We start from the raw sequence: 26,461 nt of genomic DNA, 5'->3' as shown, positions 1-26,461 counted from the left end.
CTAAGCCATGCAGACAGATGGGTACCCTCCTAATGGTTTTACTCCACCGTGTAGGTTTCTTTTTTTTTCTTTTTTGTTCTTTCTCTCTCTTTCATTATTCCTTTTTCTGTGCCTTCTGGGCTATAATTACCCAGAAGAATAAAAAATATATGTATTTCTTCATTTCTCATTCTTTTCCAGGACCTTCTCCAATTTCTTAAAGATAATACACTATGTCAAAGGCATACTTCATTAAATCTAGAACTTATTTTTGGAAAGGTGGCATGTCTTTAAAAATCTGTTTCTATTTTGAAGATGCAAGCTGAAATGCTGCTAGATGGATAATGATAGTGCTCAGGAAACACTCCAGGGAGTAGAAAACGGAAAAAGAGACATGTAGGGAATACTGCCTCGTTCCTACTACTGGCCATAAATTACAGTTCGAGCAGTGACGTTTATTGTTGAGCTTCTCTTTGGTCCCCTGCATGTTTATCACCTTTTAAACATTCCCCTAAACACTTTAAAGAGAATAAAAATAAATTGTTCAAAATAAAAGTGATCATGTTTTTTTTTTTTTTAATCTAGTGCAGTCATATCCTCTTGAAAAAATTAAAAGAATTGAAAGAGTCTCTTCTGGGGACTATTTTAGGAAAACTCCACTAATCTTATCCCGTAAAAGGAATGACCCATTGCAACGTGTCATGTATCCATAGTCTCATGCGTTCTCCTTCTCAGTATTCAGGAGTCCGGAGGTAGAGTTAGAACCCGAGTAGATATAAGTTGTAACCTTTAGGCAGACATCTAGGGCCATAATGATTCTGATTTTGAGGAGTTTGGGGGGCAGAGACCACATACGTAACAGTTCTTTGTCCAGGGACATCACGTAGCCAGCTGTTGTGGAACTAAATTCAAAGGATTAGATATTTCATATGTCAGTCTAGGTTCGTGTTCAAAGATAGCTAATGATCTCAGGTGTTGTATTTCCTCTATGTAGATTTCGCTCTTATGCGTGATTCTCCCGAAGAGTTAAATGACAATACTTCCGTATCTTCAGCACCGGCCTTTACTACGTTCATTTCTCTCTGAGCTCTACAAGGAGGACGTCCACGCACTTGCAGAGGGAAACAGACTGGAATTGTGTTCCATCTTTCGGTTTAGGTTGATTTGGTACCGACCTTGCTCCCAAGATAATAGCAATGGAAAGCAGCATTAGCTTCTGCTATGAGCAAACATCGCAAAACAGTGGCTTCAAGCAACAACCATTGTCTTTAGTTCACTTACATGAGTCGGCTGGATGTTTCTTCTCGTACGTCTGCGGTCATCTGGTGGGCCCGCAGGTGGTTGGGTAATTCATCGAGATGGCCTCCTTTGCAGGTCTGGTGGCTGGAAGTCTTCTTGGCCTCTAGGGGTCTCCCATGGTCTCCAGGCTTCCAGCAGGCCATCCCAAGCTTCATCCCAAGGTGTGTACTGTGTTGAGTAATGCTCCCTCACAATTTATGTGCACCTGGAGCCTCAGAATGTAACCTTATTTGGAAATAGTGCTTTCCAGGGCTTTGAGTCACATTTACTAACATCTCATAGCCCAAAGTAAGTCACGTGGCCAGCTAGAGAGAAGGAACGAAAAAGTCTCTGGTTCTCGAGAGGAGCTGTAAGTCACATTGCAAAGAGCAATGGACACATACAAGAATATCTAGCTGTGTTTTGGGGTTTTTTTTTTGCATTTCACCTCTGCACACTTGAGATGTGGCTCACACCCTGTGCCCATGGATAGCACAATCTAGCATATGGCACAAGTATGCCCCTAAGGTACATGTTCTTTTGAAAATGCTGAGAGGGACATTAGTAGATGAACTGATCAAAAGACCAACCTAAGTTGAGCCTCTGGACTCTTGGATTCACAGACCAGACCAGAAATACAGCTTCTTGTTGAGAATGAGCTGTGATTTAAATTCCAATTGGACCTTTTGACTGGACAGCTACAAAACAGAAACTTGCACAGTTGCCCTATTAACACAGCAATCTTCTAGAAGACAGATTGGACCAAGAAGTTTCCTAAGGTCCTATTTATGCTTCTCTGCTATCTTTTTGTCTTCTTACGGGACTATATAGTTTCATGACAAGGCATAAGTGACTGGTAACACGGCATCTTTGTCACTGTCAATTTCTTTTGGTGCACTGGAACGTTAAGAAGACATTTCCCCACAATTTCTCATATATGTTTGTTCGGATGGTATACTCCTCACTAAGCTTAAATTTCAAATGACTGTGTTCTCTTGAAAATGACATAAACGACATGATTAAGCCCGACTGACAAAATTTGTATGTGGATCTCAGATGAGACAGAATTATTGTATCAGTATAAATTTATAAATGTGTCAACTCTACTGGCGGTATGGAGGAGACTATTCCCATTCTTAGGAAATACTCACTGGATATTAGGGATATAGGGGAGATGTGTATACAGCTTACTTTCCAATGGTTCAGAAAAAATAATGTAGATATACACATATAGCAGAAGCGGTGAAATATTAACGACAAGCAAATGGAAGGAAAACGAAAACAGGTGTTCTTTTTACTGTCTTTCTTTTTGCAACATTTTTAAGTTTGAAATTATTTCAAAACATAAAACTTCACATGAAAAGCGTTTTATTTTTTTCCAAAATCAAATGGCAATCAAGTCATGGCAATTCTAATTTTTCGTGTTTCCTCTCTAAGATTGCATTCTTTTTTTTTTTTTTTTTTTTTTTTTTTTTTATTCCTGGGAAGGAGGTGACATTGCCTTCTGTGGGAAGATTTTTATCAGGTCAGCTCAACTTTGGAAAGGCCAAGTTCTTATGATTTTTTATACTCATGCAGAGGGTCTAAGTAGGCAGGCAATCTGTCTGTCAGGCTGCACCAGATGTCCCAGCTATTAAGTTGATGTACTACCCAGTGCCCACACTCTCTCAAAGGCAGGCTAATGGGGGAGAAAAACAGGTAAGTGAAATGTCAAGGAGAACAGCAGTAAAAGCTCTGAATTGTATTCTAGTCTGCTTTGTAAACAGGAAGATGGATAGAAAGTGGAAGCATTATGTTCAATGGCCCTCGCTGAACATGAAAAATACCTTTTTCGATATTAATAAATGGCATTAGGTATATTCATGCATCCCTTTTATCACAGCCAACACAGCCAGGCAGTCACAAACCCAGTGATGAATAAGAAGAATAGTCCATGTCTTAAATATCATTTATTCAGTAGCCAGTTTGTCAAGAAGGCTCAGTGTGGTGGGTTTAAAGGTGAAATGGCTTTATTTTTTCCATCATGGCTTTGTCGAATTTCACTTTGCTATCCATTAATGATATGAGAATTTCACAGCTTTCCATTCCCTCACAGATATTAGAATTTGGACCATGTTAAAGCTTTAAAGACCAAATGCATTCACTGGCGGTTATTAAAATTTGGTCCATTTTAAAGCTTCAAAGTCAAACTCAATTTACAATTCATTTCCTCACCATCCTCTGCCTAATCTCCCTTTCTCCTCCCAGCATCACTGGTGGCCAGTGCAGCCTTGAGCTGGGAGAGAGTAAGATTGAGAGACAGAATAAGATTTCTGGCACTGAGACCCACACACCTCTTCTAGTCCAGCTCATCCAGAGAGCTGAGGAGAAGAGGGGAGGCGCAAGTGAAATTTCTCCTTTATTAACCAGACAAGATCTTAATGCTCTCGGTATAGACCACTCCCGTTGCTTTTGCCAACACTGACTGACCCTCGTTGTCTTCTAAACGGCAGACCTGTGAGTCTTGCTTTTCTCACACATTTCATGTGAGGTATGATTAGCTTATCACAACGTGAAGTCTCCCCGTTTTACCTCTCCCTGCTCCTGAGTTTGGAGATCTAAATGGGACCAGATAGCTCAAGCTCAAGCTCAGCTATCATTTGACTCCTGGGAAACTCACATATTCTTCCCAGGTGCCCACTGTCCATGTGCCAGCTCACTCAGATTCTCTTCTTACATCCTCAGAAAGGCCCAGAAGATTTATGTGTCCTTTGCCCAAAGTGTCCAACCAAACAGTGGAAAGCCAAACCCTCCCCATGTTGTAGCTACTCTTAATCACTTGTAGTCTTCTTTCATTTCCTTTTACAAGGAAGGGTTGCTTTATTTTTCCTATCCACAAAACTTAAGAGACTTCAAATCCAAACCAAATACATGGTTATGTTCACCAGATTTCTGATACAAAAATGTTGTCTTCAGTGTTCTAGTTTGAAAGTGTCTCAAAAAAAAAAAAAAAGGCATCCTGAAAATTCCTTGTAGGGAGCCTGGAAATCCACCATCATTAGGCTATAACAAGGCCTAATTTCCACCCCCTTCTTGTCAGGGGGGTGAGAGAGTAGGAAAAAATGGGGAGCTGGGACTGTCATCCCTGCTGGGTCATAATGAGCCCCTTTGCAATTCCACCCTTTCCATTTCTCTGTTCCTCATGTGTCCATGACAGTGGAGACTTCCATCCCCAGCGGGTGGTAATGAATATTGAGTTGCGTCTTCCTTCTTCCCAATGGGTCAGTGTCAGAGAGCTCCTAGTGGAGAGTTGGGAGTCTTTCAGCCACTCTGCAGGAACGAGGCCTCTCACAACGTGATGAAACCAACCCCCTGCTCCCACGTGGGAACCCAGAACTCCCAGTCCTACTCAGCAGTAATAAGAAGGCTTGCTCCCTGCATACTAACAGAGACTGGGAAACCTAGACTTTCACCCACAGCTGGCAGTAATAAGATAGCATTACTCCTTCCCTAACGGAGCAGTATCAAAGGAGTCCCACTTGCACAAAAGATTTAAATGAAGTTCAGTTCATACCCCAAATTCCAGGTTCAAATTCAAAAAACAGTTACCTGCCATACGAAGGACAGTGAAACTAATTTGGTTGAGGCAAGACAGTTACCGAACACCGAAAGAAAAGTGACATGAATACTAGAATTCTCTGACAAGGAGTTTTTTTTAGAAGACTTTATGTTGTAGAGCAGTTTTCGATTTATAGAAAAATTAAGAATACAGTACAGGGAGCTCCAATATACCCCATTTCCAGTTTTTCCATTATTATTATTATTATTATTATTATCATACTATTTTGGTACATTTACCCCAATAAATGAACCATTACTATTACATTATTATTAACTAAAATCCATACTTTAATACGATGTTCATATTGTTTGCCTTACGTCTTTTTTCTTTTCCTGTGTCTTTTCTAGGATACGATATTGCATCTACATCTTGGTATCTCTTTAAATACCTCTTCCCCGTGACACTTTTTCAGACTCATTTTTGATAACCTTGACCTTTCCAAGGAATTCTGGTCAAAGGTTTTGTAGGATTCCCCTCTACTGGAATCTGCCTCATGTTTTTCTCAGGCATAGACTAGCACTCTGACCTGCTGAGAAGAAGACCACAGAGGGAAAGTGCCATTTTTATCACATTGTCGCAAGAAAACCTACCCTCTACGTGATTTATTGCTGTTGGTTTTGACTTTGATTAATTGGCTATCATGTTTGGTATCTCCACCATGAGGTTACTCCTGCTCCCCTTTCCATACTCTAGACTTTGGAAGAAAAGCTATCTGCAGGGCTCACACATAAGAAGTGGAGACCTATGGTTGCCTGCCAGAGTATCCAAATAAATTATTTTGAATTCTTCTGCAAGTGAGATGTGTCTCTTTTATTAATTTCTCTATTAAGCCATTGATTTATATTAATATGAATATTGATTTTTTTTTACTTTGTATTGTGATCCAGTACTACTTTATTTATTTTCTTGCTCAGATTGTTCAAGTTTGGGCCATCGGAAGCTCTTCGGTTGGCTTCTCAGCTCATTCCTTTTAGGCTTTCTTAGCAAGCAGAGAAGAGAAATGCATGTGTTTATACTAACCTGTGTATATACAAATATTTACAATTATTTATATGTATAATTATCTCTATATTAAACAAAAGTTCTTACTTATGTCTCTAACTCTAAGCCATTAACATATGACTCATTCTTAGTTCCTGTCCTTGCTTACATATGAATTGTCACTCCAATGATTAAAAAGCTGGCTACCATTATCCACCATGCATTTAGTTAGTTGTTCAATTCTAGTATACATGTGTAGTGGTTTCTGGTATAAAGACAAACAGTTGGATGAGAAAGGATCTAGCTCAGAAATAAATCTGTGTAAGTATGTTCACATGATCTTTAACAGAAGTACCCAGAATACACAATGGGGGACAGGATATGTATGTGAGTTTAACTGAATACACAATGGGGAAAGGATAGTCTCTTTAACAAATGGTGTGGAGAAAAATGGATATCCAAATGCAAAAGAATGAAATTGGATTTCATAACACACACACACACACACACACACACACACACACACACAGTCAAAATGAATTAAAGACTTAAACATGGAACTTGAAAGTATAAAACTCCTTGAAGAAAACATAGGTAGAAAACTTCATGACACTGGTCTTGGCAATTGTTTCTTGAATGTGACACCAAAAGTACAAACAACAAAGACCAAAATAGACAAATGGGACTACATCAAACTAAAAAAGCATCTGTATAGCAGAGGGAACAATCAACTGCGTAAGAAGGTATCTTATGGAATGGGAGAATATGTTTGCAAACCATATACCTGATAAGGTGTTAATATCCAAAATATATAAGGAACTTCTAGAGCAGAATAGCAGTAAAACAAATAATCCAATTTTAAAAGTTGACAAAGGATTTGAATAAAAATACTTCTCAAAAGAAGACATAAAAATGGCCACCAAGCATATGTAAGGTGGTCAACATCACTCATCATCAGGGACATGCAAATCAAAACCATAATTAGATATTGCTTCTTGCCTGTTACAATGGCTACTATTAAAAAAACAGAACAAAACAAGTGTTGGAGAGAATTGGAGGAATTAGAACCCTTGTATACTATTAGTGGGAATGTAAAAAGGTATAGCTACTATGGAAAACGGAATAGAGGTTCTTCAAAAATTAAAAACAGAACTTACATATGATCTAGTAATCACACTTTGGGGTGTTTATCCAAAATAATTGAACTCAGGATCTTGAAGAGATATCTGAATGCCATGCTCATTGAGGCATTATCCACAATAACCGATATATGGAAGGAAATAAAGTGTCCATCAGTGGGTGAATGGATAAAGAAAATGTAATATATATATACAAAAGAATATTATTCAGCCTTAAAACAAACAGAAATCCTACCATATGCAACAACTTGGCTGAACCTGAAGGACATGATGTTAAATGAAATAAGCCAATCACTGAAGGACAAATACTGCATGATTCCTCTTCTATGAGGGATCTAAAATAGTCAAATTCAAAAAAAATAGTCAAATTCATAGACACAGAGAATAGAATGATGGTTTCCAGGGAATAGGGGGAAGGGGAAATTGGAAGTTTGATGTTCAATGATTATGCAAGGTGCATAAGGTCTAAATATCTTCTACACGACATTGTACCTATAGTTAATGCTGTATTGTGCACTTAAATTTTTGACAAAAGACTAGATCTCATACAATACATACATACAAACAAACAATTAAAATTGAGACTAACCAAAAGGATGAAAGAGAGAGAGAAGTCCAAAATGACTGTTATCAGGAATGAACTTGAAGTTATCTTTAAAGAGTCTACAGAAGTCAGAGAGATTAAAAGGTGCTACGAGAAACAACTCTACACATATAAATTTGACAACTTAGATGAAATGGATCTGACTATCAAAAATCACATACTACCACCACATCGTTAAAATAGATCATTTGAATAGTTTTGCAACTGTTAAGGAAATTGGATTTTCTAGGTTTGTTTCTTCTTTTTTTTTTTTAGCTTTTCTTTAAACACCAGTTAGTTAACATACAGTGTAATATTAGTTACAGGTAAAGGAAATTGAATTTTCAATTGGAAAATCTTACGAAAAAGAAATCCCCAGGCTTAAATCTTTTTACTGTAGAATTCTATCAAGCGTTCGAAAAGGACTTATCACTATTATACCATCTCTTCCAGAAAATAAGGGAGGAAAGGATATTTTCCCAAGTCGTTTTATGAGACCTTCTGTCACTACCTTGACACCAAAACCAGAGAAAGATAGTACAGAAAGAGAAACAAAGCAAAACAAACACTATATATCCCACAGCAACATGAATCAAAAATTCTTAAGAAAGTATTCCCAATATAGTTCAGCAATATGTAAACAATTAATTAATTAATTAATTAATTAATTAATTATAGGGGCGCCTGGGTGGCGCAGTCGGTTAAGCGTCCGACTTCAGCCAGGTCACGATCTCACGGTCCGTGAGTTCGAGCCCCGCGTCAGGCTCTGGGCTGATGGCTCGGAGCCTGGAGCCTGTTTCCGATTCTGTGTCTCCCTCTCTCTCTGTCCCTCCCCCGTTCATGCTCTGTCTCTCTCTGTCCCAAAAATAAATAAACGTTGAAAAAAAAAATTTAACATACCAAATAAATAAGTCTAATTAGTCAAAGAGACTTCATTTAGAATTGAATTTAAAAAAAAAAAATTAATTAATTATACCATTACCAAGTGGGACTTGGTCTCAGGACACTAGACTGGAGAACTTCCTCAATTTGATAAGGAGTATCTACAGATAACCTACAGCTAACATAATACTTGATAATGGAAGACTGAATGTTTTACTCCCACGATGAGAAGCAAAGCAAGGGTGTCCACTCTTACCGCTGGTATTTGACGTGATATTAGAGGTCATAGATAGAACAATAAGACAAGAAAAGGAAACTAAATGGGCACGTATCAGAAAGGAAAAAAATGACTCTGTAATTGCAGATGACATAACATTCTTCACAGAACATCCTAAGAGTCTAAAACCACAACAATAAAAACCGCAAAAAAACTCCTAGACCTAATACCTTAGTTCAGCACAGAAACAGAGTACTATATAAGATGAACATGTAGAACTTGATTGTATTTCTATATAGTCACAGTAAACATGTGGAAACTGAAGTTAAAAATGCAATATTATTTACAATAGTTCAAATAAATGGGGCACCTGGGTGGTTCAATCGGTTACGCGGACAACTTCGGCTCAGGTCATGATCTCGTGGTCCATGAGTTCGAGCTGCGCATCGGGCCCTGTGCTGACAGCTCAGAGCTTGGAGCCTACTTCGGATTCTGTGTCTCCCTCTCTCTCTGCACCTCCCTGCTCGTGCTCAGTGTGTGTGTGCCTCTCTCTCAAAAGTAAATAAACATTAAAAAAAACCTACTGGGGTTCAAATAATAAAATACTTAGGTGTAAATCTAACAAAACAGGAATGGGACTTAGGTTTGGTAAATTAGCCCTATATTATTAGACATAATACTGTATTTAGTTGTTTAGGCATCTATCTTTCCCAGACTCTAGTTCTTTAGTAGAAGTCATATTTAAACATTTTTTTTTTGTATTTCAGTATTAATCATTCTAATTTTGTAAATGTCACGTTCCACAAAGAAACAAATGAGTGGGTGAAATAGTGACAAGCATGTGTTTGGAGGTTTGAAATGTAGAAATTAGTCTGGTAGTTAACCAGCCTTCACTTGTTAAGCCCAGGCAGTGGAAGTTAACGCTGCCTCATGACTCCTGTGTCATTGCGAAAACTAGACTTCATGCGATTAGAATCTTCAAACTGCCTTACAGCCTTCTCTGCGATACTTCTGCATTCTCTCCTAAACACGCGTGAACTTTAGCTCTCCTCAAAAGGCGGGGAGGGACTGATGTCAGAAGATTAAAAAAATAATAATAATTTGGATGTGTAGGAAGCCTGTGGGAGCGAAGGTGGTTGCTCAGATACGGAGATGTGTCTACCGACTCATTACTTGCTTTCTTTCCAGGAAAGCTACATGCTTCCCCTAAGGACGAAGAGCAGTTAGTTAATTAGGGTCCTTAAAATCCCTCAAGGAAAATATTCCAGCAACTGTGACCTTTGTTTCAGTTCAAAGTCTTGATCTCTGTCTCTCCGGGACTTCAATTTTGGTTTTGCTTTATGACAATCTATGTGATCTCACCTTCTAAATTACATGATCTTTAAAGGCAAGAGTATGGCATTCCACATCTCAATGTCCTTTGCAGTTACGGCACAGCCATAAGGCTTTGCTTATAGTAAGCGCCCAAAAGTATTTGGGGGGAAAAAAAGGAACGACTGTTCGTTTACTGCCTGTGTGAAAAGCACCGTGGCACATCTTGGAGCACGCCGGTGAACAAAACAGACATTTGAAGCGTAGGAGACATACAGTAAAACAACTAATCATATGGGCAAAACGTAAACTTATAAAGTATTATAACTAATATTAGGGGGGATGGTTGATTGATATAACACGACTTTGGTGGGAGTGAAAACTATGCCCAGGGTCATAAAAAGAGGGGTTTCGAGGGTTTCATTTTTCTCATTTGACAAGTTTAAATCAAGTGCATCAAAGCACTTTTTAGATGCGTTCAAAGTTGCGGTATAGTGAACGAGCACACCACATCGAATTGTAAGAGGCTAAAATATGAATATAAAAAGATTTACTGTGACTGAATTTTATGTGATTTGCAATTATTGATAGAGATACAGTAAGTTGCGATTTGTTCCACATCCTTGATATTATCAAAACCGGTCCTCTTTTAAATGACATTTGAGAGGCTGTATCATTAAGAAAAAGAAAATTTTGTTGAAATCCTAGTCAGCCCTGATATAAACTATAATAGCCATGCCTGCTATTATTATTAGTCACTGATGTTCCAAATAATTTGAAAGCATAGAGAAGACGGTTTTGTCACAGTGGAGGTCATGCCAAGTAGAATAAACACTAGGCTAAAAAATTAGCATGTTCTAGAGAATTCTGGTGGGAGGTAATTGGTACATTCTCCTTTTGTTTCTTTTTGTCTTCTTTTTTCAACTTGGGAAATTATCTAGACCAGTCTTTTGTACTTCCTTTCCCAGTAATTGTCAAGTAAGGCCCATAGCTTAGTATCCTCATAGAAACAGCAGCCTCTATTAACCGTCTGTTGTTCTTTTAATTACGGTTTACTGTGAAAAGTATGAAAGAACAGAAATGAAAATTAGAATGGGGAAGCCCTGGACCAGAAGCATTCATATCTATTAGCCTGAGAAAATATTTCTATTAGACATCTTTTTATGCCACGTTCCAAAACCCATCAGGAAGTTATAGAAGTCGGGAGGCTGATCTACATTTGACACTGATGTATTAATAAACGATGAATTTCAGGAATGTTTCGCTTTAGAATAATTTAAAGGGACCTCACTCACCACAGAAAGACTATGGTAGATAGATAAGAGTGCTTTGTAAATAGTAAGCATAACCATTCAGACCTCAACATGTAATTCATTTCTACCTTACGTTAAGAGAAAGATATACAGGTGAATTCTTCTCTCTTTTTACAGCTGAAAGAAATGGAAGGAGAGATAAGTCAGACAAAGAGTTCCACCCGGAAAATTCCTGGTGCCACCAGGGATTCCATATTTCAGCAGAGGACTTGGAAAGCACAAACTGGGCCCATACTTTGGAAAATATCCCATTTCACATGGAAGAGGAGGAGAATAACTACCTTTATAACCAGTACTCAACACTAAGACTGAATAAATCAGCCATACATTGTGAATTTCCATTTTATTTTTGTATTCAAAAAATGCCTTTTCAGGCAATGAGTTATGGTAGACAGATAATTGGATGAAAATAATATAATTGTGAACTGTGCCTGAAAATCTCGATGTATGTAAGACATTGGAAAATCTATTCATGCTTTTTTGGTCTAGGTTTTCTCAACAATTAAAAGCTTGCATATTAAACAAAATATTTGACAGTTAAATACCATGGCTTCACAATAATCTGCATTTTTCCCTCTCCTCTAACTTCTGTCAGCATTTTCCCCTAGTCTTTGGTAGCTGCCATTCCATTATGATGTGTCTAGCGACGGTTTTCTTTTTATTGCGTCCTCTGTGGGATTTGTTGGCCTTACGGAGTCCTTCTAGTGGTGTTGTCATTTGTTTTGGAAAATTCTTTACCTTAAAATTTTGCTTTGATCACATTGTATTTCTTATTCCCGACTAGAAATCTATTTGGGGTTATTTAACTGTCCATCATCGCTCTCCTTTACTTAGGTTTCCTTGGTCGTTCTGTTAGCTTTCTTTTTGTTTTAATAAAAATGCTGATTCAAAGGAGCACATACACCCAATGTTTATAGCAGCGCTATCAACAATAGCCAAAGAGTCCAAATGTACATTTGACTGACAAATGGATAAAGAAGGTGTGGCATGCGTGCGCACACACACACACACACACACACACACACACACACTGGAGTACTACTTGGTGATGAAAAAGAAAGGAATCTTGCCATTTACAACAATGTGGATGGAACTAAATGAAATAAGTCAGTCAGAGAAAAATAAATATCATGATTCCACTCATACGTGGAACTTAAGAAACACAACAGATGAACATCGGGAGAGGAAGGAAAAATAAGATAACACAGAAGGAGGTAAATCCTAAGAGACTCTTAAAAACAGAGAGCAAGCTGAGGGTTTCTGGAGCGGGATGGGCGGGGGAATGGGTTAAATGGGTGATGGGCGTTAAGGAGGGCACTTTCAGGGATGAGCACTTTGTGTCCTATGTAAGAGAGGAATCACTGGGTTCTACTGAAACCAAGACTACACTCTATGTCAACTAAATTGAATGTAGGTTAAAAATTTTATAAAACACCAACTTTATCCAAATACAATTCACATTATATTAATGTGTATAATCCAGTGGTTTTTAGTGTATTTACAGAGTTGTGCAAACATTACCATCATCAATTTTAAAATGTTTTCAGCGACCCGAATAGAAACCCTGTAATTATTGATCATCACACCTCGTTTCCTCCAAACTGACCCCCAGTCACCGGCAATCACGAACCCACTTTCCGGACATCTAACAAAAATGAAATTAGGCACAGTGAGGCCTTTCTGACCGATTCTTTCACTATATTGTACAGATATACCACTTGTATTTATCCATTCATTAGTTGATGGACATTTGGATTATTCTCACTTTTGGGCTATTATGAATAATGCTACTATGAATAGTTGGTATGGACTGAACTGTCCCCACCCCCCTCCATTTATGTGCTGCAGCCCGTGCACCCGGTATCTCAGAATGTAACTGTATTTGCAGATGGGGCCTATAAGCGGTAAATATGTTAACATGGGGTCCTTACGGTGGCATGTAATTCACTATGACCGGTGTCCTTGCGAGAAGAGAAGATTAGGACACGGACAATGCAGAGACAGTAGCGATATCATGGGAAAACACCAAAAGAAAATGGTCATCTAGGAGCCCAGGGGAGAGGCTTCAGAAACAATTTGACTCATACCTAGATCTCAGCCTTCTCGCCTTCAGCCCCAAGAGAAAAGTTTCCATTAGTTACATCAGTTGGTCTCCAGCATTTGTTCCAGGGACCCAAGAGGGCTGGTACAGCATACGCACACACGTTTTTGTGTCCATATATTTTCATGTCTTTGGGGTACATGCATACCTCAGAGTGAAATTGTTTGGTCCTACGATACCTCTGTGCTTAAGCGTTCACGGAATGGAAAGACTGTATTTTAACATGACTGTGCCATTTAAATCCCCATCAGTAGTGTAAAAGCATTCTAGTTCCTCCATATCATCAGGACTTACTCTACCGTCTTTTGAAATTTTTGTGGACATCCTAGTAAATGTGAAGTGGGGTCTCATTATCATTTTGATTTGCATGCCCATTATGGCTAGTGAAGGTGAGCACTGCTTTTATCTGTGTATTGCTGTTTGCACATCTTCTTTGGAGAAATGTCTATTCAAGTCATTTGCCCATTTTTTTTTTTTTATGATTGCTTTATGTGTCTTACTCATATTGATCAAAATGTGTCTTATATTCTCTAGATACAAGTCCTTTATCAGATACATGATATCCTAATATGTTTTCCCATTCTGTCAGTTGCCTTTTCACTTTCTTTTTTTCCACATTGTATTTATCCATGTATTTTTTATTTATTTATTTTGTCATGAATATAATTTACTGCCAAATTGGCTCCTGTACGACACCCAGTGCTCAGCCCAGCAAGTGCCCTCCTCAATGCCCATCGCCCGTATTCCCTCTTCCCCCTCCCCCCATCCACCCTCAGTTTGCTCTCTGTATTTAACAGTCTGCTGTCATTTTTGTGTTGCTGGATTTGGTATGCTAATACTCTGTTGAGGACTTTTTCCTCTATACATCAGTGTATAGATATTGATCAGTATACAAATATTTATCTGTAGTTTTCTTTTCTTACAATAATATCTTTGTCTTGTTTGGTATCTTACTTACCAAGTGAGTTGAGAAATTTTACTTCTTCTTATTTCTTTTGGAAGAATTTGTGAAGAGGGGCGCCTGGGTGGCTCAGTTGGTTAAGCATCAGACTTCAGCTCAGGTCATGATCTCACAGTTTGTGGTTGGGCCCCCCCGCTGGGTTCTGTGCTGACAGCTCGGAGCCCAGAGTTGACTTCAGATTCTGGGCCTCCCTCTCTCTCTGCCCCCCCATGCTTGTACTCTGTCTCTGTCTCTTTCTTTCTCTCTCTCTATAATAAATAAACACTAAAAAGAATTTTAAAAAATAATCCCATTGAAAATAAGAATTTGTGAAAATTTCATTAATTCTTCAAACATTTGGTGGAAGTTAAACATGACACCATATGAGTTTGGGCTTCTTCTTTTTTTCCCCCTGAGGTTTTAAAAACTTTTGTACGTGTCATAGGACTCTTTGTGTTTTGTATTATTTCTTGAATGAGTTTGATCATTTGCATCTTTCTAGGAATTTGTTTTCTCAACTAATTTTTTCTACCTTTGGAATGTCTGCCCATGGTATTCCCTTGTAATGTGTTTTATTTCCTTAAGTTAGGTATTAATGTCCCATGATTGTAGCCATTTTTCTTCTCTTTCTCTCTCTCTCTCTCTCTTTGGACAGTCTAGCTGAAGGTTGGTCAATTTTGTTGTTTTCAATGAAACAACTTTTGATTTTGTTAATTTTCTCTACTGTTTTTTCTTGACTGTCTATTTCATTAATTTCCACTCTAGTCTTAATTACTGGCTTCTTTCCACTTGCCTTAGGTACAGTTTCCTCTGCTTTTTCCGTGTCTTGTAGTAAAAGGTTAAATTATTGATTGGCGTTCTTCCTTCTTTGTATTATAGGCATTCAGAGTTTTTCAATTCCCTCTAAGCACTGTTTTATCTCATAAGCAAGTATGAGTGTGTTGCGTTAATTTTTTTTCTAAGGCCTTATTTTTTTAGAGAAGTTTTTAGTTTGCTTTTAATTTTTTTAATGTTTGTTTATTTCTGAGACAGAGAGAGACAGAGCATGAGTGGGGGAGGGGCAGAGAGAGAGGGAGACAGAGAAGCTGAAACAGGCTCCAGGCTCTGAGCTGTCAGCACAGAGCCCAACACGGGGCTCGAACTCACAAACCGTGAGATCATGACCTGAGCCGAAGTCGGTTGCTCAACCGACTGAGCCACCCAGGCGCCTCCAGTTTGCTTTCAAAATTGAGGGGAAGGTACAGAGATCTCCCACACCTACTGCCCACCCCCCCCAAATGTGCAGATTCCCCCATTATCAATGGTATATTTCTTACAACTGATCAACCTACATGAATACATCGTAATCACCCAAAGTTCATAGTTTACGCTACAGTTCACTCTTGGTGGTGTACATTTTACGGGTACAGATAAATGTATAATAACATGTATCCGTCACTATGGTATCATAGAGTATTTTACTGCCTTCAAAATCCTCCTGTGCCTTATCTATTCATTCGTTTGTCACCAACCCCTGGCAATCAGTGATCTTCTTACTGTCTCCGTAATCTTGTCTTATAATTGGAACCGTATAGCATGTGGCCTTTCACATTGACCTGTTACACTTAATAATATTCTTTTAAGTTTCCTCTCTTTCCATGGGTGGATAGGCTGTTTTGTTTTGTTTTGTTTAGCACTGACTGATATTCCTTGTACGGATGTAGAAAAATTTTTTATCCACATACCCACTGAAGGACATATTTGTTGCTTTCAAATTTTGGCAATTATCAATAAAGCTGTTGTAAACATCCGTATGCAGGTATGTTATAACATATTTGTATGGACACAATTTTGGTTATTTGTTCTTTTTGTTTGTTTGTTTTTATATAGAGATTTCAATTACTTTCTCATGTCTCTTGATTTCATTCTGAAGTACTCTCTTTAACATTTTTCATACAATGGTTTTGCTAACAGTGAGTGCTATCCGTTTTATCTGGGAATAGATTCATTCTGCCTTTATATTGTTCAGTTTGTTTTGTTTTTGTTTTTCAATTTTTTTAATGTTTATTTATTTTTGAGGGAGAGAGAGAGAGAGCACGCAAGCGAGCGAGTGAGCAGGGGATGGAAAGAGAGGGAGACACAGAATCTGAAGCAGCCTCCAGGTTCTGAGCTGTCAGCACAAAGCCCAACACGGGGTCCAAACTCACAAACCGTGATATCATGACTTCAGCCAAGGTTGAACTCCCAACCGACTGCACCCCCCAGGCACCCCCAGTTTGTTTTGTTAATGTCATATATTAATATGGTATATTTGTTACAATAAATTGATATTAATATATATTTATTATCAGTATAGATATTAACTAGATTCCATAATTTATGGAGATTTTCTTATTTTTTAAACCAAAGTTCTTTTTCTGTCCCAGAGTCCCATTCAGGCTTTTATGTTACATCAATTCTCATGTCTTCTCAGGCTCCTCTTAGTGGTGACTATTTATCATACTTTTTGTTTGTTTTTGATGATCATGACAGTTTGGGGAAATAATCAGGTACATCAGGGGATGTCCCTCTATTGGAATTTATCTGACGTTTACCCAGGGTTAGACTACAGTTTTGTATTTTGTCTTCATTTTTGAAAGATAGTTTTATTGGATATAGGAATTTTTAGTAGTCCTTCCCCCGCACCCCCTCTCAGGAGTTTGAATGTCATTCAACTACCTTGTGGTCCATGTGGTTTCTGAGGTGAAGTCAGCTGTGAATCTTACTGAGATTTCTTTGATGTACTAAAGTCATCTTTTCTCACTGCTTTCATGGTGTTCTCCTTGTCCTTCAACATCTATACCATGATAGGTCCAGGTGTGGATTCCATCCTTGCTAACCTACTTGTCATTCCTCTTGCTTCTTTTATGCACAGATTAATGTGTTTTTTTATTCAATTTGGAAGGCTTTCTTACCATTATTTCTTGAATATTTTATCTCTCTCTTCTCCTACTATCTCCAGTATACACATGTTGATAAGCTCCATGGAGTTCCACATTTCTCTGAGTTCTGTTTATTCATTTCTACTCTTTTTTTAGTTATTCAAACATAATCATTGATGTCTAAGTTCACTAATTCTTTATCCGCCATTTTAAATGTGCTTTTTGCCATTTCTATTACTTTATTGGGATTCTCTCTTTGATGAGACATGGTCACTGCACCTTTAATTCTTAAACATGGTTTTCTTTAGTTCTTTGAGCATATTTCTGATAAGCAACCTTGAAGTTTTATCTGTTGAATCTTACATAGGAGCACTCTCACCGTCAAATTTTTGTCGCCTGCTTTGTTTTTCCCTCATGCGTGGGTCAAATATTCCTGTTGCTTTGAGCATCGTGTGTTTTTTGTTGTTGTTGAACACTGGAGATTTTAAATAAGATATTGTGGTGGCTCTGGATAGTGATTTCCATCCCTCTGTGGTTTGATGTTGTTACTTGCTTGTTTGTTTCCCGTTCTACTATTTTGGTGAAAAATCACTCTTCTGGGAGCACAGCCTTGGCATGTGCATGGATACCCTGGGATGACTGGTTTTAACAAGACTTTCTTTAGTTACCTCTTTCCTGGATCTCTTTGTTAAGCTGTCTGCTCGTGTTGGTATCACACAGCTATTAGATTCCACTAATTGCCAGGTGACTGCTATATTGATTTTGACAGTATTCCAGGACGTACATTGCTCTACAGTTTGAGTCCCATTCAGTTGAGGCCCCTTCATGGAGGTCATTTTTGAGGCCAGCCTTTGAGGGTTTTTTCCTCACCTCCAAAGGTCTCTTCTTAGCCACATCTTTTCTTACTTCTCTCTGGTAAAATACCTGGCCTAGAGTTTAGCTTGGTATTCTCATGAAGCCACCAGCCTTCTTTTAATTGCAAAATATCCATTGTTTTCAAAGATACCCTTAGTCTTGAATTTCTTCACACTCTATTCAAATAAAATTAGCTAGTTCATTTGGGAGGATGTGCTTCAGAGCTCTCTGTTCTCCTGACCTGCCTCTCACCTGAGCAAAATCTCTATTTTAGTACTCTGCACTTGGGAACATGATCAATGGCTCACTGCCCTTCGAGTGCCACCTGTGCTTTATGAGTTGAGAGCTGGGTGAGGACAGTCACCTCTGGTTTTCTTAGCGTGTCCCTCCCAGCATGGCACTCATGCTCTGAGGGGACTGGGGAGAGGTTGACTGAGGACCTAATATTCTAGTCTTCCACTCCTGGAGTAAAGACTCCACTTTACGAGTGGAGGATGGGTATAGGACAGGAGACCCTTACTCTCAGCTATACTCAACTGGAATTTCATTTCTACAACAAAGAGCCAGGAAGACAGGGTGAGAATGGTCTTCTTGGCCACACCCACCTTGAGTGGAGCACACCCACCTTGAGTTGTAGGAGTAGCAGCCCGTGGCTCAGATGCCATAGGCATTGGCTCTTCCTTACTGAAATACAGTAGATATTATTTTTTTAATGTTTGCTTCTTTTTGAAAGAGAGGGAGACAGAACACGAGCAAGGAGGGGAAGACAGAGAGGGAGACCCAGAATTTGAAGCAGGCTCCAGGCTCTGAGCTGTCAGCACAGAGCCTGACGTGGGGCTCGAATCCACAGATCATGAGATCATGACCAGAGTCAAAGTCAGACACCCAACTGACTGTGCCACTCAGGTGCCCCAGTAGATTTTCTTGAATAAATATCCTTCATCTGCTGTATGCCCTGATGACAATTTCTGGAGACTTCCCACAATTTTTTTTTTTAATTTTCATCAGTTATGATTGTTTCACTGGGGAGTGGGTCTATGGTGGTCCTCATGCTGTCATCTCAAAAACACATTCTCTTTCATGCCTGTTTGTTTGTCTTCCATTTCCCTAATTCTCTCTTTAATTGTGCACAATGCTTTAAAATTTTAAATTTCCATCACTGTGTGGTTTATTTCTCAAAATTCTAAAACTCATATCCAAACATCTAGGTCATTTCTTTTCAAATTTGCATTTATTTTCAAATTTACTTCTACTTTCTTTAAACTTGGTCATTATAGTTGTTTTATAATCTCTCTTATATTTGTGATAAAATATACAAAACAAAACATTTACCTTTTTAACTATGTGTAAGTGCACCATTTAGTGGCGTTATGTACACTCGTGTTGCTGTGCTCTCACAATTTGATATCTTTTTCTTCCGTAGGTTGTTTCTGCTGACTTTTGTTCATGGTGCCTGTTTTCTTGCATGTTTGGTGAATTTTTAATATAAGCCACTAGTTGGCTTGCAAACATATTTATAGGTATTCTTTGAGGCCTGCAATGAAACTGTGTTTTTCAGAAATGTTTGTATGAATTTCTTCCAGGTGCCTCAGAAAACACCCAAACCCCTCCTGAGGGGAAACCACTTTAAGTTAATACATTACTTGAGTTTTTTGGATGGCTTCCTATGATAGGTTGAGTGATGATCCCTCAAGATGTCAATCAATGTTTAATCCATGGAACCTGTAAATATGTTATTAGAGTAGAAAAGAGACTTTGCAAATGTAATTGTAAGAATTCTGAGATAGACAGGGCACCTGAGTGGCTTAGTTGGTTGAGCCTCTGGCTCTTGGTTTTGGCTCAGGCCCTGATCCCAGGGCTGGGGGATTGAGTCCTGCATTGGACTCCATGCTGAGTATGGAGCCTGCTTAGGATTTTCTCTCTCTCTCTCTCTCTCTCTCTCTCTCTCTCTCTCTCTCTGCCAGATTTTTTCTCTGCCCCTGTCTCCCACTAGCACTCTCTCTTTCTCTCTCTCTCAAACAAAAAAAAAATCTCAGAATTCTAAGATAGAGACATTATTCTCAATGATCTGGGTAGACCCAATGTAATCACAAGGGTCCTTATTAGAGTAAGGCCAGAGGGTCAGACTCACAAAGAGAAGATGTGAGGAGGAAGCAGAGGTCAGATAAGAGAGAAGATGCTAGGCTGCTGGCTTTGAAGATGGAGCAAAAAAATGTAGGCAGCCTCTAGAAGTTGGGCAAAAGAAACAAATTCTTCCATAGAACCCACAGAAAGAACAAAACCCTTCATATCTATCTTAGAATTAGAAAATACTTAATTCTGCTTTACTCTGACTTGAAAACTGTCATCTGTGGAGCTGGATTTTTTGAGGAACTGTCTCCTATCAGACTGCTCATTTTGGATAGGCTCTAGGATTTTCCTCTCCTCTCTGTACCCACTGAGGTTTAAAAGAGAGCTTATGCTCCATTGTTTTGGCAAATGTCCTCAGGAGAAAATTCGTTTGGGGTTTTTCTTAATTCTTCCATTTTATGCATTTGTGGAGGTGACAGCTTTCCCTGTTGTCAGCTTATTGATGACTTTCAAATATTATATTATTTTAATTTTGTGATATTTTATAATTGTTTTATCTTGAATGCTCGTGTGAGTAACCTAACTTTCCATATTATCAGAAACCAGGCAATTGTATTATTTCTTTAATCTTTCTTCCTCTCTGCTCTTTTTAAAGAAAATTCTTTAAAACACGACATTACAGTGAATATTGGAACCATGACTCCTAACCCTTTTGTAATTATATATCTGGTATTTTTACTTATTTATTATTTTTTTGGGGGGGGGCAATATCTGTATTCACTTTTTTACTTTGTTAATTTGTTCTTTAGCTAAACATATCTTATTTATTTCAAATAGCCACCTTTACATTTAATATGTTATAGACATACTTAAAATGCCTAACATTTAACTCCCATGTCATACTGTTAAAAACATTTGGCAGTATTATCTTCAATCTCGTTACTCTTTCAAAAGTCCTGTCCTACTCTTCACCCTGATGCTGTGTTCTTACCTGCAAATACTTTCTGTCATTAATTTTGTTATCTCTTCCTTGCACATGGATGACTGTCTTGGAGTGGTGTTGATTTTTGTTTGAGCCTTCCTCATGTGCTTTGAGTTGTCAGTATATGCTAACAATACCTGGTCACACAGTTACCACTTGGGGAGCCCGGGCTCATGCTACCGATCTGTTTCCCATGGTGTTAGAGAAGGAAAACGTATGCTGATACGTGGCATATCTTGATGGATCTTATCTGTGTATTTGTACACACAGCTTATCAAACTCTGGAAAACTGACTCAAATGCCCCCAGTTATTGATCTTTCTTACTCATAAGTATCTTGTCTACCACCAGTAGCAAGGGGACAGGAGGGAGATTATGCAGGGGATAATTCACTTCGCAACCCCCAGGGGAGCTCAAAGTCAAAAATCCTATAAATAACCTCCATGTCTCTTCCTACTCCGAGTACTTACATCGTTTAGTCAAAACCAAATACGTGCGTGTGTTCGTCAATGCAATTCTGTTTTTTTTTTCCCATCTTTTAAGAGTTTCACACAATTTCTGAAACCCAGAGAAGTCTACTTTTTCTCAGCACAAATGATAATGAATGTATTTAATAACTCTTGGAAAATGAGAGTAAAATATAGTGTGTGTCTGGTCCATTATCTTGAAATCAATATTTAGTATATTGAAATTAGTATAAGATAAATTGATATATATAAACTATGACTCTGGCAATCAGTGAGTTAAGGGTAAATTATTCAAAATTCTGTTGGTACAATTATTTAACCGTTTGAAATATTGGAAAAAATTGTCAGATCATTGTGTTTAAGAGGGTCTTTTTATCATAGGACAAACAGGAAAAATCATAAACTTGACCATGTAAAAATTGAATATTTCATACATAGAAAATATAAATAATTGTAAAACACATGAAATTGAGGATATAAATTTTGAACCTATGTTTTCATGTTGGAAAAGCTTAATAAGATAAAAGAATACAATGAAAGATACAAATATCATCATATTTAAGAATAATTATTATTTTCAAGAAGCAGTTGAATACAGTGATATCATATATTGGTCTCAACTGATAAAATAATTGACATGATAATTGTATGTAATTCAATGACAAGTCTAATATTTTAATGTTTAAAAATATTTTTTAAATGTTTAACTTTTCTATGTATAATTCCATTCAAACATATCAAGTGAAGGAGTCCATTCGATTCAACATCAAAAATATAAAAGACTCAGTAAAAATATTGAAAAGATATGGGCAAGGCTCCTATAAACAAAACACATTAATTTATCTGACAGAAATAAAAGGAAAATAATGGGAAAAATTAAAACATACTTTATTTTGCGTAAAGAAACATATTTTAAACATGTCAGTTCTTCCTGCATCTACAATGCAATAATAATTATGATACTCTCAAGATAAGAGGAGATATTGAAGGAAGAGATTGAAAAATATTCTAGTAACAATTATGCAAAAGGATACAGAATCCTTTTATAAAATATGGATAATGGAAAGAAGTTTAGTTGTACTAAATATTGAAAAGTTAATGGCATGAAACACAAAGCATGTTAATGAACTGGATTAAAGAAACTAATAACAGATGCATGGGAACTTAGAGTATGTACTTCAAATCGCTGTGGCAAGGAAGTGTGTTCAATTCACAATGCTGGGACACAGGGCTCATTGGAGGAAGATTATAAAGCTGGATATTTTTACCAAAACCAGGGACAGATGGCTCCAAAATCTTTAATTGAAGTCATATGAAATAAGCAGTAATCATTGAATAATTACTTAATCTTCAATATTAGGCAATCTTTATACCTTTGAGTATGTTGGGAAACCTAGAAGCTGCAGGCATAGATAGCCACACATGAATACACAGGATGAAATTGTCTTCCTGGCAAAAATGGCACCATAATCAAACTCAAACAAAAATTGAAAAAAAAAAGTTGAACACATATAATAGACAATGGGTAATGTCTTAATATTTAAAAATTCTTACAAATCATAAAATATGGGGCACCTGGGTGGCTCAGTCGGTTAAGCGTCTGACTTCGGCTCAGGTCATGATCTCACGGTCCGTGGGTTCGAGCCCCACGTCAGGCTCTGTGCCGACAGCTCAGAGCCGGGAGCCTGCTTCGGATTCTGTGTCTCCTTCTCTCTCTGCCCCTTCCCCACTCATGTTCTGTCTCTGTCTCTCAAAAATAAATAAACATTGAAAAAAAGTTTTTTTAATCATAAAATGAGGCTGAATTTACAAATATAACATCAAGGAAATAAGTTATATATTAAATGATTCACAGGACAAATATCCATAGCATTTAACATAAGAAAAATTAGTCCATTTATTTTTATTTCCCCAGAACTTAATTACTAATAGCTCACTGTTGATTGGAAGGCCTACCAATAACAAAAACAGTTGATTAACACATATTATGTATGTTATATGTATCATATGCTGTATTCTGACAATAAAAGAAGCTAGAGAAAAAATGTTATTAAGAAAGTCATAGAGAAGACAAAATAAATTTACAGTACTGTACTGTATTTATTGAAGAAAACTATGCTTGTAAGTGGACCTGATTTGTTCAAAGGTATGGATCTGTATATATATATAAGCTGTTTATCTGACTATAGAACATCAGGTGAATATTCATCTGCAGTCCCTTGAAAGCCAGAAAATGACTTGTAAACAATGCAAGGTCCTAAGTTGTTTCGAGTAGATGAGGGACAGGGTTCAAATGTGTGTCTTTATCATGTGTGTGTGTGCGTGTGTGTATGTGTGTGTGTGTGTGTGTGTGTGTGTGTGTGTGTGTGAGGGTTAATCTGGTAGGAGCACACAGTTGGACATATTATAAACTGTATGTTCAGAGATACACATGTAACCTAAAGCATTAGAATAAAATTTGGGAAAGGAAGAGAGAGAAAAATCTGAAAGGGGTTTCACAATAAGAGAGCAGACTTAGTAATTTATTGATTCTCATATTAATGTAACCAGAAGAATGAAGGAAGTATGAACACTGTTCATGCCTGGAGTAAAAGCTTTTTGAAAAGCTTTTGAAAACGTTTTCCTGAGCGTCTCCTTTGATAAGGACTGATACTGAAGCCCGAGAAGCACTTCCTTCTGAAGATGTACATTTAGCCAAGAGTAGGAAACGTGGGAAGTATATTCATGTTTCTTTTTATCTTTACGGGATTCTAATATTTTATTGCAAGAATTACAATGATTAGAGAAATGTAAAACAAAATGAAGTCTTCATTGAATTAGCAATTTAAACTTGTGCTATATTCGCATCATGTTGAATTATTACTCATCCTTGCTAAAATAGCATTTAACAGGGAATTACACTGTCATGCCAGACTAGTGTAAAAAGAAACCCTAATGGGGAATGATGTAAAAGCTATTATGAAAGATTCCTACTATTAGACGTCTATGCAATCTCTCCAATCATAATGTTTTGGATTTTCCCATAGGTACCGTCACCAAACTTGGGTGGACAGAGCGAGGCAGAGAAAATTGAGAAGGGAGAACAGAATGTGCGTAGCCGGGAGCTGTCTTAACTATTTTAGTGGGAGAACTAAATTATTTTTGTCATCCTTCCTTGAGAAATATCAAGACGTGTTTTGAAATTTGGGCCTTCTTTCACCTATTGATTTTTTTTCTTGTTTCAAAATCAATGCAATATATTTGTATTCTAGTGATAGGTTTGCTAATGGATTATTCTTAAACTCCTTGGATGTCCCGAATGTGTAGTATATGCTTAATCTAAATTAGTTTATAGTCGACGAACTGGACTCTGTGGGCTAGTCACATGGAATTTAGTTTGGATCTGAAGGAAATGATCCCTGTGTTGTTTTCATTTATGTACAGGGAGAAGTAATATAACAGCATTGGGTGCTGATTCTGGGGGAAAATCATTGTGAGTTCTTGCCAAGTGTCCAAAAGTAAAGAAAGGCAATGCGTGGTTTCTCTGGTGATCGTGTATTTCGTCTGGTGATCTGTAAGAATGAGAAAACTTGAATCAATATTTGAAGGAAATTCTTAAAACCCTTCATATTTCAGGGCTCAACTTTGTCATTACATTTTTAATATTACCTCCTGCACAGGCCGCTGAAGAATGCCTTTCCCATTTGTCAGAATTCCTTTCTCTTGTTCCTCATCTGAGCCCCCATTCTTAGAGACCTCACCCTCAAAGACTGGCATCACCATGCCACGTTCAGGAAGAACCCTCCCCCCACATCTTCCTTTTCATTCACCTCTTTAAAGAGTTGATTTTAAATTACATTTTTGCACAGAGACTTCTGCCATGTTCTGTTTCTTTTTACCCTGCACCCACATTTCCTACCTCACCTTTCATTCAGTATAGAATTTTTTCTTCCTTTCTTTCTTTCTTTTTTTTTTTTTCTTTCTTTCTTTCTTTCTTTCTTTCTTTCTTTCTTTCTTTCTTTCTCTTGTTTATAGGGTTGTAATTGTCTTAAAGCTTGGTGACTGGATTGACTTCAATCCATTTGTTTTCACTGTGACTGGCACCAGCCTCTCCCAGAGGTAGATTCAGCTTTGATGGTGCCAGTGGGTATAATTTTGGGGAAAATTCCTTAGAAAAGAGAATGCAACATTCTGAATAAAATACTAGGTAAGAAATTAAGCCTTTGTTTCGAATCAGATAATAAAGCATGGAAAATATATGCTGAGAAGTCGACAAATACCACACCCATTCTAAGTACAAAATAGTATTGTTGTTAATTAACTTCCTCTGTAATGTTTTCCCATGTATTTTGGCTGCATATTCTCTGAGTGTTTGATTGCCTCTTCATAAAGGAATTGCTTCTATAAAGAGATCAGAACGATAATTCAGTACTTTCTCTAGTATGGTTGATTAAAATCTATTGCTAATAGTAGGAGCAGATATAGAAGTTCAGGGGATTTTTCTTCCACTTCACAGCTCATTATAGGTAGCCTCATGTTTTATAAGTGTTGTCAAAACAACGGTATCGAATCTCTTTCATATACATCTATCATTAGATGGCAGAGCATTTCAAGTTTTCTCATGAATAGCTTGAATATCTTTTGAAATGACGACACAGGTAACCAGTCTGTTGCCAATATCCTCATTCTCATGGCACATAAAACTTTCATATTATCTGTGCTGAAGTCAACATTTACATCAAATCAGCACGAAATTTGATTTTTTTCGATGTCTTTTTATGTTTCATACCTCTCCATTAAAGAGCCTTGCCTCGGGGCGCCTGGGTGGCTCAGGCTGTTGAGCGTCCAACTTTGGCTCAGGTCACCATCTCACCGCTCCTGGGT

At 37.7% G+C, this 26,461-nt stretch overlaps 1 long non-coding RNA gene across 1 annotated transcript in view; it reads left to right on the top strand.

The window, feature by feature from the left end:
• Positions 1 to 5,622, top strand: part of LOC132682877 (uncharacterized) — a 258,235-nt gene extending 252,613 nt beyond the window's left edge. The window contains exons 2-3 of the long non-coding RNA XR_009611914.3: positions 974 to 1,439; positions 5,206 to 5,622. This is a non-coding gene — a long non-coding RNA (uncharacterized LOC132682877). The remainder of the gene's footprint in view (positions 1 to 973; positions 1,440 to 5,205) is intronic.
• Positions 5,623 to 26,461: the final 20,839 nt, after the last annotated feature.

The sequence above is a fragment of the Panthera onca genome, chromosome C2 (assembly GCF_046562875.1).
Source record: "Panthera onca isolate mPanOnc1 chromosome C2, mPanOnc1 haplotype 2, whole genome shotgun sequence".
In the NCBI taxonomy this organism is placed as follows: Eukaryota; Metazoa; Chordata; class Mammalia; order Carnivora; family Felidae; genus Panthera; species Panthera onca.
This window is presented reverse-complemented; position numbering and strand designations above follow the sequence as displayed.